Below are 15,822 nucleotides of genomic sequence, written 5' to 3' on the forward strand. Positions count from 1 at the left end.
CACTGTTGAGGTATTTTTTATATAAAGTTTGAATATATGTCCTTGCCAAATCTCTTGTTGAATTATAATCCCCAGTGTTTGAGATGGAACCTGATAGAAAGTGTTTTAGTCATGGGGGTGGATTCCTTATGGCTTGGTGCTGTCCTTGCAACAGTGAGTGCGTACTCATGAGATCTGATTGTTTAAGTGTGTGACACCTCCCTCCACTACCCTCTTTTGCACCTGCTTCTGCCATGAGACACCTGCTCCTGTTTCCACCTTCTACCATGATTGTAAGTTTCCTGAGGCCTCCCCAGAAGCAGATTCTGGCACCATGCTTCCTGTACAGCCTGCAGAAACATGTGCTAACTAAACCACTTTTCTTATAAATTACCCCAGTCACAGGTATTTCTTTATAGCAGTGTAAAAACAGCCTAACACATTTTTAGAAGGAGCAACTACCTTGACACATTTCTTTGCAGCACATAAAGAAACACCTACCCCTCATCCAATAGGATTTCCATAATTATTTGCTTATTTAAATTTTTAAAATAGGAGATGAAACTTTCTTTTTCTTTTCTTTTTTGTTTTTGTTTTTTTTTTTTTTTTTTATTGAGACAGAGTCTCGCTCTGTCGCCCAGGCTGGAGTGCAGTGGCGCGATCTCAGCTCACTGCAAGCTCCGCCTCCCAGGTTCACACCATTCTCCTGCCTCAGGGGAGATGAAACGTTCTACTATGATTTCTGCTATCTCAAGTTGAACCATACCTATAGATACCAAGATTTATTTGATAGTGAAGCAAGCATGTAGAGTAAGCATATGGCAACATTTTAGATAATCTTTTCTCAAACATTACTATACATGAGAATTTCCTGGGAATCTTGCTAAAATATAGATTTTGATTTACTAAGCCTGTGGAGGAGCCTGAGATTCTGCTCTGAGGTGATGCCTATGCCACTGACACCTGTTCTATATATCAAAGAGAAACGATCTATAGGGTGAGGGCAGAACTTGGAATGAAAGAAAGGGAAGATGAGATCATTTCTAAATAATTTCCTGGAAGAAATGGAAATAGGAGATGTCATTGACTTAAACACAAAATGTACCAGACTATTAAGATCCTCTAAGGAATAGCCTGCTGTACTGATTCCATTTTTTTTTTTTTTTTTTTTTTTACCATTTAGTTTTAATTCAACCTGTATTTATAGTACATTTATTTACTTAACAAATACTTATGTGTTCCATGGGTAGTGCAAGTCATTGAGGAGAAATGTGGTCAAGGTGGCATCATTTTCACAAACACAGAGCTGAGAGAATATGCCAAAAGCTATGTAAAGGAAGAATAATGATTAAATTTTATCCCATAATCAGATATATACAAAATGGCCATAAAACGAAGTATCCTAAAAACAAAAAAAGGCTAATTTCTGAATTCAGTTGCTTTTTGTTTTACCTCTCAAATCAATCTGAATGATCATAAGGTAGAATTTTATCATTAGTGCTTAGTGAAGAACTTGTATATGTAGTACATTTTCTCCTTCAGAATCACACCTCACAACTTCCCACAGCTCAGAACCATAGAAGATGCCCTCCAAAGAGGTGAAATTTATTTTGGAACTCATTCATGTATGTATTAATTAATTCATTTGAAATCATTTGTGGCATGTCAACTTTGTGCCATACTGCAGTCAGTATTGGGGCCCAGAGATGAAAGTACACAGTAACTGTGTTCAAGGAGCTCAGTTGGAGGTATTTTAATTTGAACACAATCTGGCAGTAAAGTCAGACCATTGTCATACTTAACAGCACGGTAAAACTGACAGTTTCAGTGGTCCTGAGGAGAGTTTCTTGTCCAGCTGAGCTTGGAGCCTATGATTTCGGAAGACCTCACAAGTGTCTCAGGAAGTATACACCATGACCAAATGGGACAAATCCCAAAAATGCCAAGTTAGCTCAACATATAAAAATCAGTCCGTGCAATATGCTATATTAATAAAAAATTTAAAACCACATGATTACTACAATCAATGCAGAGAAAATATTTGACAAAATCCAACAATCTTTTTTGAAATAAAAACAAACAGCAAACTAAGAGTAGAGGGGAATTTCCTCAACCTGATGATAGTCATCTAAGGAAAACTCACAAGTAATATTATACTTAATAAAGACTGAATTATTTCCTTCTAATATTGGAAAGATGAGAAGGATGTTTACTCTTGCTACCTCTATTCAATATTGTACTGAAGAGTCTAGCCAGGGAAAGTAGGAAATAAAAAGGAATAAAAGTTATCCAGACTGAAAAAAAAATAAAACTATCTCTTATATGTGGAAAGTATTAAGAAATATATATGCATGCACACACACATGCACACACACTAATTATTAATACTTATAAACAACCACTGCAAGGTTACAGGACACAAGAAAAACATGCAAAGTCTATTGTACAGGACACAAGATAAACATGCAAAGTCAATTGTGCAGTCTACACACTCATGGTGAACAATCTGCATATAAAATTAGGAAAACAATTTTATTTACAATAATATTAAAAAGAAGAGAATACACAAAAATTAACAAAAGAAGTGCAAGATTCATAAACTAAAAACTACAAAACATAATAGAAAGAAATAAAAGAAGACCAAGATAAATGAAAAAACAGCACATGTTCACAGACTAAAGACCTAATATTGTTAACATGGCAACACTCCCCTAACTGATCTGCAGATTTAATGCGAACTCTACCATAATTCCAGCTGGCTTTTTTCCAGAAATTGACAAATTGATTCTATAATTTGCAAGAGATCTAGAATAAGCAAAGCAATTTTGAAAACAAAACAAAGTTTAAGGTCTCATACTCCCTAACTTCAAAACTATTTAAAAAAAGAATTATAGAACAAAACAGAGCTACAATCATTAAGACAATGTGATACTGATATAAAGAAAGACATATAGATCTATGAAATAAAATTGGGAGTTTTGAAATAAAACCTTAAATTTATGGTAAACTAATATTATTTTACAAGGTGCCAAGGCAATTCAATGGAAAAAGAACCATCTTTTCAACAAGTGGTGCTGACACAAATGTTTATCTGTATGCAAAAGAATAAAGTAGGACCCCTACCTCGCACCATATACAAAATTAAATTGGATCAAACATATAAATGTAAAAGTCAAAATTCTAAAACTCTTAGAGGAAAACATAAACATAAACTTTTATGACTTTGGATTAATAAAGCATTTCTTCAATATGACACCAAAAAACAAGCAACAACAACAACAAAAACAGACAAATTTGACTTCATCAAAATGTAAAATTTTTACATTTTTAAGAACACTATTAAAAAAGTGAAAAGATAACCCATAGAATGAGAGAAAATATTTACAAATCATATATCTGATAAGGGACTTCTTTGCAGACTGTATAACAATCTCTTACAACTCAACAATAAAAGATAAATGACCTAGTTTTCAAATGGGGAAAGTATCTGAATGGATATTTCTCCAAAAATACACAGATGGACAATAAGCAATAAAACTTTGCTCAACATCCCTATTCATTAGGGAAATAAAATCAAAACTACAATGAGATACCACATCACTCCCATTAGGATGGCTATAATAATAATAATAATAATAATAATAATTTTTCAAAGCAACTAGCATTGGCAAGAATATGAAGAAACTGAAACCCTCATACATTACTAGTGAAAATGTAGAATGGTACAACCACTTTGGAAACAGTTTAGTATTTTGTTAAACAAGGAGTTACCATATGATCCAGCATTTATCCAAAATAATTGAAAACATATGTCTACAGTTAAACTTGTACACAAATGTTCACAGTAGTATTATTCATCATAGCCAAAAAGTTGAAACAACCCAAATGTTCATCAACTGATAAATGGATAAACAAAATGTGGTAAATCCCTACAATGAAATATTAATCAGCCATAAAAGGGAAAGAAATACTGATACAGGATATAACATGAATGAACTTTTATGTAGTTAACAATTTAACTTTACTCAAAGCAAGGTCTGACATTTGCCCTTGACTCCTGGGAGGTAATCTCCAGGCCTTTGGAATGTCCTGCCTGATAAAATACCTTTGTTTGCCTGGGATCCTTGGGCCACCAGATACTAACAATCTAATTTAGGGTGAAGGCTTTGGGGCATGTGGTATCAGTTGACCTCCAGAAAGTCTGAAGACTGAAGTCAGCCATGTGAGCAGCTAGCCAGGTTTATGTAATCAAGCTCCAATAAAGACCTGGATACCAAGGCTTTGGTGCGCTTCCCTGGTTGGCAATATTCCATGGGTACTGTCACATATCGATACCAGGAAAGTAATGGCATTGGCAAGAATATGAAGCGTTCTTGCCAATGCTGTCCATGACTCAGGAGGAAAGAACAACTGGTAGTTTTGCTTTTGGTAGTTTTTTGAATTCTGTTCTATGCACCTCTTCCTCTGGCTGATTCTGATCTGTATCCTTTAGCTGTAATAAACCATAATCATGAGCAAAACAGCTTTCAGTGAGCTTTGTGGGGTTTTATCTTGATGGTCTTGGGAATCCCCAAACTTGCAATTGGTATCAGAAGAAAGAGTGGTCTTGCAGACCGTTCCTCTAACTTCTGAACTTTGAAAACATTATGGTAAGTGAAAGAAGCTAGATACAAAGGTTATGTATTTTAATACAACGTTTTAAGAAAATGTTCAAAATAGGCAAATACATAGAAAAAGAAAGTAGATTAGCCCCTGATTGCCAGGGGCTGAGAAAGAAGGAAATGGGGAGTGACTGCTAAAGAATATGGGTTTCTTTCAGGAGTGAGGAAAATATTCTGGAATTAGATAGTGGTGATGGTTGCACAACTGTGCTAGTACATTAAAACTTACTAAATTGTACATTTTAAAGGAGTGAATTTTGTGATACGTGAATTATACCTTTTTTAAAAAGTTTAGTATTTTTACCCCATAGATTTCCTTTGACCAGGACCATAGATAAAGAAGAAAAGGCAGATTGACTGGAGCTGGTAATTTAGTTACCCCAAATGCACTCATGAGCACAAAGTCTTGCTATGGGAATAATTCCTTAGCATGCTTCTATGTGACTTCTCAGGAGAAGTTCCAGTGGATGATGGACTAGGTGAGCAGAAGTACTAAACAGAAGCTAACAGCCTTGGGCTCTGCTCTTCATCTCACACATACCCTCAGGATAGACAGTAAAATTCAGTGTCAGTTTCTCCATAAAAATTTCCTGTTTAGAAAAAACCACCTCTTCTGCTTTCTTTTCTCATTAAAATGTCACTTCTAAGTCATTTAGAAAGGGTCAGGTTGCATGTTGGCTTAAAACCTTTGACAGCTACTGTAATTGCTTAGAGGTTAATAACTGTGGTGTCTCTCACAAGTTCAATTTTGAAGTTTCTGCCAAGCCATTAACATGTAACCAGGGTAAAGAAATCAAAGGACATTAGAGAGAAGAGGAGAAAACCCAATCTCATCTACCTCTGGACTGTTACCTCTTCCTTGGGACAAGGCAAGTTTCTAAGTTGCTGTTCCCTGATGTAGTTGGATTAGCTCCAATATCTGATCCTGAGTTCTGCCACTAACTAATCATATCACGGTCTCAAGCAAATTATTAAGTATTTTTGCTTTTTTTTTTTTTTTAGAGACAGTCTCAGTCTGTTACCCAGGCTGGAGTGCAGTGGCACAATCTTGGCTCACTGTAACCTCCGCCTCCTGAGTTCAAATGATTCTCCTGTCTCAGCCTCCCAAGTAGCTGGGATTATAGGTGCGCACCACCATGCCCAGCTAATTTTTGTATTCTTATAAGAATAGAGATGGGGTATTCTTACAAGAATAGAGATGGGGGGGTCTCACCATGTTGGCCAGGCTGGTCTTGAACTCCTGGCCTCAGATGATCTGCCCGCCTGGGCCTCCCAAAGTGTTGGGATTACAGGCATGAACTACCACACCTGGCCTTATCTTTGCTATTTTAAAAAATGGAACACTGCCACCCCTCCTGCTCTGCCTCAGGGCCATCTTGACAAAATTCTTTTATAGATTGTTACTATAGGGTGAGGCAGGACAAAAACGGACGTGTGCATAGGGTGCTCCAGAAACACCATGAAAGGGCAGTCACTGAGCCTAGGGTTGGGTCAGGAAAGCTTCTTGCACAAAGATAGACATGAATTATTATTATTATAATTATTATTGCTATTTATTTGAGCCAGGGTCTCACTCTGTTGCCCAGGCTGGAGTGCAATGGCATGATCATGGCTCATTGTAGCCTCAACCTCCTGGGCCCAAACAATCTTCCTATCTCAGCACCTCGAGTAGCTGGGACTATAGGTGTGTGCCACCATGCCTGGTTCACTTTTGAAATTATTTGCAGAGATGAGGTCTCAATACATTACCCAGGCTGGTCTCAAACTCCTGGACTCAAGCAATCCTCCCACTTCAGCCTCCCAAAGTGCTAGGATTATAGGTGTGAGCCACCATGCCCAGCCATAGACATGCATTAAAATAACATCTTTTATCACCTGGAGTTGGTTACTTTTGGGAAATAAAAGAGACAGTATCTAAAAAACATGTTTAAAGGGTGCTCTAATTGCTTGTGTCTCAAGCATCATGGTATCAATTTTTCCTCTTTTATGGTCATTTAATCACATTTAATTCCTTCTTTCTGTTCTTAAAATAAACATCCAAGAGGGAATTATGTTCTCCATTCTACAGATGAGAATACTGAGTTGACAAAGTTTGCATAACTAGCTCTAACTTCACTTAACTGGTCATTGGCTGTGATGGGCTTTGAACCATAGTTTTCCAACTACCACATTCACACTGTCTACCTGAGCAGTGGCTTCCAGATCTGGTGATAATCAAAATTGCCTCAAATGGTGTGAGAATCAACAGACATAGTACCCATTGCTACATCTTGCTATCCATCTATTCCATTCTTAAAAGACTTTTAAAAACTCTGTCTTTAACACAGTGCTGCATCTCTCATGTTTTCCTAGGCTATTCCTTTCCAAGAGAGTTCTCTAGCTTGTGTCTGGGAGTCAGCATAGTCTAGAATGGGCAAGCACATGAGTTTGGAGCTGGTATCTGAGTCAAAATCTTTGTTCACTATATGATTTTAAACAAGTTATTTGACTTTGCTATGTCTTTGTTTATTATGCAATGGGAATAACATATTCTTCAAAGATTAAATGAAAAGATTACAAAGATTAAACAAGCTAATGATGAAAATTGCTAAAGAGGTGCTAGGTACAGGGTAATGTTCAATAAGTCACATCTCACAGTACTCTAGCTCACCCCTATTCAGAGGAAAGGAAAAGAAGTCAAAGGAGCCAGAGTCCAAGTCCATTTAAACAGTCTGTCCCTGGCCGGCATTCTGGTCAGGGGCTGCTCTTCCCATGTGACCTTCCATCTAGCACTCGAATGTTGCTGTTATGGATCCAGATGCTTCCCATACATTTGTTTTTCAAATCAATTTTAAAATGGCAAAAGAAAGATCACGTTCCTTCAAAATTAGAAATCCAGATGCTAATGAAAATCCAATTCAACTACTATTTAATGATTACCTACTATGACAGTCACTGGAAGATTAAAAAAGAAAAATAAGCAGGACATAGTCCCTGCCTTTGAGGAACATGTGTTTTATCAGAGAGAATTAGATAAGATCATAAATGACAATAGGCATACCTTGTTTTATTGTGCTTCATTTATTGTACTTCATAGATATTGCTTTTTTTTCCCCCCCACAAATTGAAGGGTTGTGGTAACTCTGCATTGAGCAACTCTATTGGTGCCATGGTTTATTGGTGCCGTTTTTCCAATAGCATATGCTCACTTTGTGTCTCTGTGTCACATTTTGGTAATTCACAAAATATTTAAATTTTTTTCATTTTTATTATTTTTATTATATCTGTTATAGTGATCTGTGATCAGTAATCTTTGATGTTACTATTGTCATTTTTCCTTGACAACCATGAACTGTGCCCATGTAAGATGGTAAATTTAATCAATAAATGTTGGGTGTTCTGACTACTCTGCCACCTGATCATTCCCCCATCTCCCTCCTTCTCTCTTATTGAGCCCTGCAATCCCTTACACACAATAATATTAAAATTAGGCCAATTAATAAATCTACAATGGTCTCTAAGTGTTGAAGTGAAAACAAGTCTCACATTTTTTATGTTAAATCAAAAGCTAGAAATGATTAAGTTTAGTGAGGAAGCCATGTCAAAAGCTAAGATAGGCTGAAAGCTGGGGCTCTTTTGCCAAACAGTTATCCAAATTGTGAATGCAAAGGAAAAGTTCCTGAGGGGAATTAAAAGTGCCACTTCATGGATAGTTAACATAGGCTGATCTGGATATTTATCTATCATTTTGTTTGATGCAGTGGAAAAAATTTGGTCTTAAAATAAATAGGCCTAGTTCCAGTGTGTGATAATAGGTAAATCTCTGCCTATCTAAGTCTCATTTTCCACAGTATAATGTAACTAATGACCGTTTCCCAGGGAAATGTTCTTTTTTTTTTTTTAATCATGATTAACTCATAATTAGCTAAATTATTTTTAGATTTGCAGTTACTGGTAGCAACGCCTATAAATGACCTAATATTCTTTTCATTTTACGTATTTCAAAACCTTGCTATTTATCTAACATAATACTATCATAAGTAATGCTTATTAATCACTTACTATATGCACAGCATTATACACAAACCCCATGTTTATTATCCTACTTAATATTCATGATAACTCTCTAAGAGACATACTATTTTTATATTCATTTTACAGATACAAAACAGACTGAAATGATTAAAGAAACACTCAAATCACACAGCTAGTAAGTAGTAAGGTTGGAGCTCAAATAAAATTTGGTTTGATTCAAAAAAAAAAATAAAAAGTGCCACTTCAGTGAACACATGAATAAGAAAGAGACAACCTTGTGGCTGATGTAAAGAAAGTTTTAGTGGTCTGGATAGAAGACCAAGCCAGCCACAACTTTCCCTTAGGCCAAAGCCTAATCCAGAGCAAGGTCCCAACTCTCTTCAATTCTACAAAGGCTGAGAGAGGTGAGGAAGATAAGAAGAAAAGTTTGAAGCTAGCAGAGATTCGTTCATGAAGTTTAAGGAAAGAAGCCATCTCCATAACCTAAAAGTACAAGGTGAAGCAGCAAGTGCTGATGGAGAAGCAGCAGCAAGTTATCCAGAAGACGTAACTAACATAATTGAGGAAAGTGGTTATACTAAACGATATAGATAATATAAATAAAACCACCTTATATTGAGAGAAGATGCCATTTAGGACTATCATAGCTAGAGAAGAAAAGGCAGCACCTGGCTTCAAAGCTTCAAAGGACAGTCTGCCTCTCTTGTTCGAGGCTAATGCAGCTGGTAACTTTAAGTTGAAGCTAATGCTGATTTGCCATTCTGAAAATCCCAGCGCTCCTAAAAAATATGTTAAATCTACTCTGCCTATGCTTTATAAACATAACAACAAAGCCTGGATAAGAAGACATCTGTTTACAGCATGGTTTACTGAATATTTTAAGCCCACTGTTAAGAACTACTGCTTAGAAAAAACTATTTCTTTCAAATTATTACTGCTCATTGACAATGCATCTGTTCACACAAGAGCTCTGATAGAGATATACATAGAAATTAATGTTGTTTTTGTATCTGCTAACACAACACCCATTCTGCACCCTATGGATTAAGGGGTAATTTCAACTTCCAACTCTACCGTGTAACAAATACATTTTGTAACGCTATAGCAGCTATAAATAGTGATTCTTCTGATGGATCTGGGTAAAGTGAATTGAAAATCTTCTGGAAAGTATTCCCCATTCTAGATGCTTTTAATAACATTCATGATTCATGAGAGGAGGCCAAAATATTAACATTAACAGGAGTTTGGGAGAGTTGATTCCAACCCTCGTGAATGACTTTAAGGGATTCAAGACTTTAATGGAGAAAGTAACTGCAGATATAAAAGAAGTAACAGGAGAACTAGAACTTGAAGTGGGGCCTGAAGAGGTACCCAGATTAGTGCAATTTCATGATAAAATGTGAATGGATGAGGAATTGCTTTTTATAGCTGAGCAAGAAAGTGGTTTCTTGAAATGGAATCTGCTCCTGCTGATGCTGTTAACATTGTTAAAAGGATGCCAAAGTATTAGAAAATTACATAAACTAAGTTGATAAAGCAGTGGCAGGGTTTGAGAGTATTGACTCCAATTTTGAAAGTTCTACTGTGGGTAAATGCTATAAAACAGTATCTCATGCTACAGAGAGAGCTTTAGTGAAAGGAAGAGTTCACTGATGCAGCAAAGTTCATTGTGGTCTTATTTTAAGAAATTGCCACAGCCATTTCAACCTTCAGCAACCACCACCCTGATCAGTCAGTAGCCATCAACATATAGGCAAAACCCTCCACCAACAAAGAGTTTACAAATGGCTGAAGGCTGAAATGATTATTAACATTTTTAAGCAATAATTTATTTTAAAATTAAGGTATGAACATTGTTTATTTTAAACACAAAGCTACAGCATACTTAATATATTTCATTGTAGTATAAACATAACTTTATATGTACTGGGAAACCAAAAAATCTGTGTGACTCCCTTTATTATGGGGGTCTGAACCTGCAATATCTCCAAAGTATGCCTGTATATATAAGGTGCAATAAGAGAAGCTGCACAAGAGAGAAGAAAGGTATTTTAAGGATTCCAGGGAAGAAAAAGGTGCTTCCACTTTAAGATTTCATGAAGGAGCATTAAAATGGCAGATAGGAGGCAGAAGTAGCTTTCAGCTTCTATTCAGCCAGACAGAGCAGCATGTGGAGGCTCACATTGTGAGCTTTTGCTCCAAGAAATACCACAGGAACATACCAGGAAAACTGAGAGAATCCACAGACCTTTTGAAGGAACTGGATCGCTGCTGCAGGCTCCCTGAGATTCCAGAAAACTGTGAGTCTGCTTGCTTTCTCAGTGGGGAGGCTGGTGGTCTGGGGCAAGTTCTCAGCCCTGGTCACTGGCTGTCTCAAGATAGACTCTGTGCTGTTGCAGGGCAGGTGGGAGTGAGACTGGCCTTTAGGACTGCGGGCTGTGTGGGAGAAGGGTGAGGCCTGTGACTGCCAGTTTTCCCCCACTTCCCTGGTGACCTGTGTGACTCAACAGAGGCAGCCATAATCCCCCTGTGAACATAATTCCATTGGCCTGGGAACTGCACACCCAACCCCCACAGCGGCCACATCAAGCCCCGCCCAAGGAGAGGCTGAGCTCAGACACGCCTATCCCTTTCCCCACCTTCTGGTCTTTCTCTACCCACCCTGGTTACCAAAGAAAAAGGACATAATCTCTCGGGATCTTTTGGCCCTACCCACTGCCTGAGAAACCTAAGTACTTAACTAGGTGACCCTAGCCAAGATTCCTTCCTCTCTATAGTACCACAGCTAATGTGCTCTTGAAAGTGCCACCTCCTGGCTGGAGGCCAACCAACACAAAACCAGAACACTAAGCAAAAGTACAGCCAAGGACACTCACAAAGTCCACGTCACTCACCTGCTACCTCCACCGAAGCAGGTGCTGGTATCCACAGCTGAAAGACCTGAAGACAGTTCACATCATAGGACTCTTTGCAGACACTCCCTGGTACCCGCCCAGTGCCTAGTAGCTCTGCTGGGTAGCTAGACCCAGAAGAGCAAAAACAATCACTACAGTTAGGTTCTCAGGCAGCACCGTTCCTGGGGGAAGGGGGAGAATAGGACATCAAGGGAGCATCCCGTGGACAAAAGAATCTGAACTGCCCTTGAGTCCCAGATCTTACCTCTGACATAGTCTACGCAAATGAGAAGGAACCAGCAAAACAATTCTGGTAATATGGCAAAATAAGTTTATTTAACACCCCCCAAAATTACATCAGCTCACCAGCAATGGATCCAAACCAAGATGAAATCTCAGAATTGCCAGAAAAAGAATTCACAAGGTCGATTATTAAGCTAATCAAGGAGGCACCAGAGAAAGAGGCAGTCCAACTTAAAGAAATTGAAAACATGATACAGGATATGAAAGGAAAAATCGTCAGTGAAATAGATAACATAAATAAAAAATAATCACACTTTTAGAAATCAAACACACTTAGAAAAATGCAAAATGCACTGGAAAGTCTCAGCAATAGAATCGAACAGAAGAAAGAACTTGAGACCTCAGAGACCAGGCTTTCAAGCTAAAGTAATCCACCAAAGAAAAATAAAAAAGAGTTTTAAAAAAATGAACAAAGGCTCCAAGTAGTTTAGGACTATGTTAAACATCCTAACCTAAGGAAAGTTGGTGTTCCTTAGGAAGAAGAGAAATCTAAAAGTTTGGGAAATATATTTGAGGGAATACTCAAGGAAAACTTCCCTGGCCTTGCTAGAGATCTAGAGATCCAAACACAAGAAGCTCAAAGAACAACTGGGAAATTCATCACAAAAAGATCATTGCCTAGGCACATAGTCATTAAGTTATCTAAAGTCAAGAGGAAGAAAAGAATCTTAAGAGTTAAGAGGCAGAAGCATCAGGTAACATATAAAGGAAAACCTATCAGAGTATCAGCAGATTTCTCAGGAGAGTACCTACAAGCTAGAAGAGATTGGGGTCTTGATTTTAGCCTCCTTAAGCAAAACAATTACAGCTAAGAATTGTGTATCCAGTGAAACTAAGCTTCATAAATGAAGAAAAGATACATTTTTTTTTTCCCAGAAAAACAAATGTGAGAGAATATGCCACTACCAAGCTAGCACTATATGAACTGCTAAAAGGAGCTCTAGATCTTGAAACAAATCCTCAAAATACACCAAAATAGAACCTCCTTAAAGCAAAATCTCACAGGACCTACAAAACAATGACACAATTAAAAAAAAAAATAAGCAAGGTATTTAGGCAACAAACGGCATGATGAATAGAATAGTAGCTTACATTTCAATACTAACATTGAGTATAAATGGCCTAAATGCACCACTTAAAAGATACAGATTGGCAGAATGAATAAGAATTCACCAACCAAGTTTCTGCTGTCTTCAGGAGACTCACCTAAGACATAAGGACTCACATAAACTTAAGGTTAGTGGGTGGAAAAACATATTCCATGCAAATGGACACCAAAGATGAGCAGGAGTAGCTATTCTTATATCAGACAAAACAAACTTTATATCAGACAAAACAAACTTTAAATCAGCAGCAGTTAAAAAAGACAAAGAGGGACATTATATGACGATAAAAGGACTAGCCCAATAGGAGAATATCACAATCCTAAATATATATGTACCTAGCACTGGAGCTCCCAAACGTATAAAGCAATTACTACTAGACCTAAGAAATGAGATAGATAGCGACACAGTAACAGTGAATGACTTTAATACTCCACTGACAGCACCAGACAGGTCATCAAGACAGAAACTCACAAAGAAACAATGGGCTTAAACTATACCCTACAACAAATGGACTTAACAGATATTTACAGAATATTCTATCCAACAACTGCAGAATATACATTCTATTCATCAGCACATGGAACATTCTCCAAGACAGATCACATGATAGGCCACAAAACAAGTCTCTGTACATTTAAGAAAATCAAAATTATGTCAAGTATTTTCTCAGACTACAGTGGAATAAAATTGGAAATCAACTCCAAAAGGATTCCTCAAAACCATCCAAATAAATGGAAATCAAATAACCTGCTCCTGAATGATGGCTGGGTCAACAATGAAATCGATATGGAAATTTTTTTAAAAAATTTGAACTGTACAATAATAGTGACACAACCTATCAAAACCTCTGGGATTTGGCAAAAGTGGTACTAAGAGGAAAGTTCATAGCATTAAATGCCTATATCAAAAAGTCTGAAAGAGCACAAATAAACCATCTAAGGTAATACTTCATAGAACTGAAGAAACCAGAACAATCCAAATGAAAGCCCAGCAGAAGGAAAGAAATAACAAAGATCAGAGCAGAACTAAATGAAATTGGAACAAAAAAATACGATACAAAAGAAAAATGAAACAAAAAAAAAGCTTCTTTGGAAAGATAAATAAAATTGATAGGCCGTTAGTGAGATTAACCAAGAAAGGAAGAGAGAAGATCCAAATAAGCTCAATTAGAAGTGAAATGGGAGATATTACTACTGATACCACAGATGTATGAAAGATTATTCAAGGCTACTATGAACAACTTTATACTCATAAACTAGAAGACCTAGAGGAGATAGATAGATTCCTAGAAATATACAAGCCTTCTAGATTAAACCAGGAAGATATAGAATCTCTGAATAGACCAATAACAAGAAACAAGATTAAAATGGTAATAAAAAAAGTTCCCAACAAAAAAAAGTCCAGGACCAGATGGATTCACAGCTGAATTCGATCAGGTGTTCAAAGAATTGGTACCAATCCTATTGACACTATTCCACAAGAAAGAGAAAGAGGGAATCCTCCCAAAATTATTCTATGAAGCCACTACCAGGGAAAGACATAAAAAAATAAAACTACAGACCAATATACCTGATGAACATAGATGCAAAAAATCCTCAATAAAATACTAGCTAAACAAATCCAACAGCATATCAAAAAGATAATACACCATGATCAAGTGGATTTTATACCAGGCACACAGGGATGGTTTAACATCCACAAGTCAATAAATGTGATACACTACATAAACAGAATTAAAAACAAAAATCACATAATCAGCTCAATAGATGCAGAAGAAACGTGACAAAATCCAGCATCTCTTAATGATTAAAACCCTCAGAAAAATCAGCATAGAAGCGATACACCTTAAGGTAATAAAAGCCATCTATGACAAACCCATAGCCAATGTTATACCGAATGAGGAAAAGTTGAACTCATTCCCTCTGAGAACTGGAACAAGACAAGAATGCAGACTTTCACCACTTCTATTCAACATACTACTCGAAGTCCTAGCCAGAGCAATCAGACAAGAGAAAGAAATCAAGGGCATTCAACTTGGTAAAGAGGAAGTCAGACTGTCACTGTTTGCTGATGATATGATCATATACCTAGAAAACCCAAAAGATTCATCCAAAAAGTTCCTAGAACTGGTAAATAAATTCTGCAAAGTTTCAGGATACAAAATTAATGTACACAAATCAGTAGTTCTGCTATACACCAACAGCAACCAAGCTGAGAATCAAATAAAAAACTCAACCCCTTTTACAATAGCTGCATTAACAATTTTAAAATTTCAGAATATACCTAACCAAGCAGGTGAAAGACCTCTACACGAAAAACTACAAAACACTGCTGAAATAAATCATAGACAACACAAACAATTGGAAGCACATCCCATGCTCATAAATGGGTGGAATCAATACTGTGAAAATGACAATACTACCAAAAGCAATATACAAATTCAATGTAATTTCCATCAAAATACCACGTCATTCTTCACAGAACTACAAAAAACAATTCTAAAATTCATATAGAACCAAAAAAGAGCCTGCATAGTTAAAACCAGACAAAACAAAGATAACAAATATGGAGGCATGACAGTACCTGACTTTAAACCACACTATATATAAGACCATAGTCACCAAAACAGCATGGTACTGGTATAAAAATAGGCATATAGACCAATGAAACAGAATAGAGAATCCAGAAATAAAGCCAAATACTTACAACATTCAAGAAAGCAAACAAAAACATAAAGTTGGGAAAGGACACCCTATTCAACAAATGCTGCTGGGATAATTGGCAAGCCACATGTAGAAGAATGAAACTGGATCCTCATCTCTCACTTTATACAAAAATCAACTCAAGGTGGATCAAAGACTTAAA

General features: G+C 36.9%; 1 long non-coding RNA gene across 22 annotated transcripts in view; it reads right to left on the minus strand.

Moving 5' to 3' along the window:
- The window catches only part of LOC105484895 (uncharacterized), a 356,622-nt gene extending 345,482 nt beyond the window's left edge, over positions 1-11,140 (minus strand). For 5 of the 22 annotated variants that reach the window (XR_011613568.1, XR_011613592.1, XR_011613591.1 and 2 more), the window contains exon 1: positions 10,903-11,133. This is a non-coding gene — a long non-coding RNA (uncharacterized lncRNA). Of the gene's footprint in view, positions 1-10,902 lie in introns of all 22 variants that reach the window. The other 17 variants (XR_011613571.1, XR_011613579.1, XR_011613574.1 and 14 more) reach the window with 7 other exon arrangements.
- Between the last annotated feature and the right edge of the window lie 4,682 nt (positions 11,141-15,822).

Source organism: Macaca nemestrina, chromosome 1 (assembly GCF_043159975.1).
Source record: "Macaca nemestrina isolate mMacNem1 chromosome 1, mMacNem.hap1, whole genome shotgun sequence".
NCBI lineage: Eukaryota > Metazoa > Chordata > Mammalia > Primates > Cercopithecidae > Macaca > Macaca nemestrina.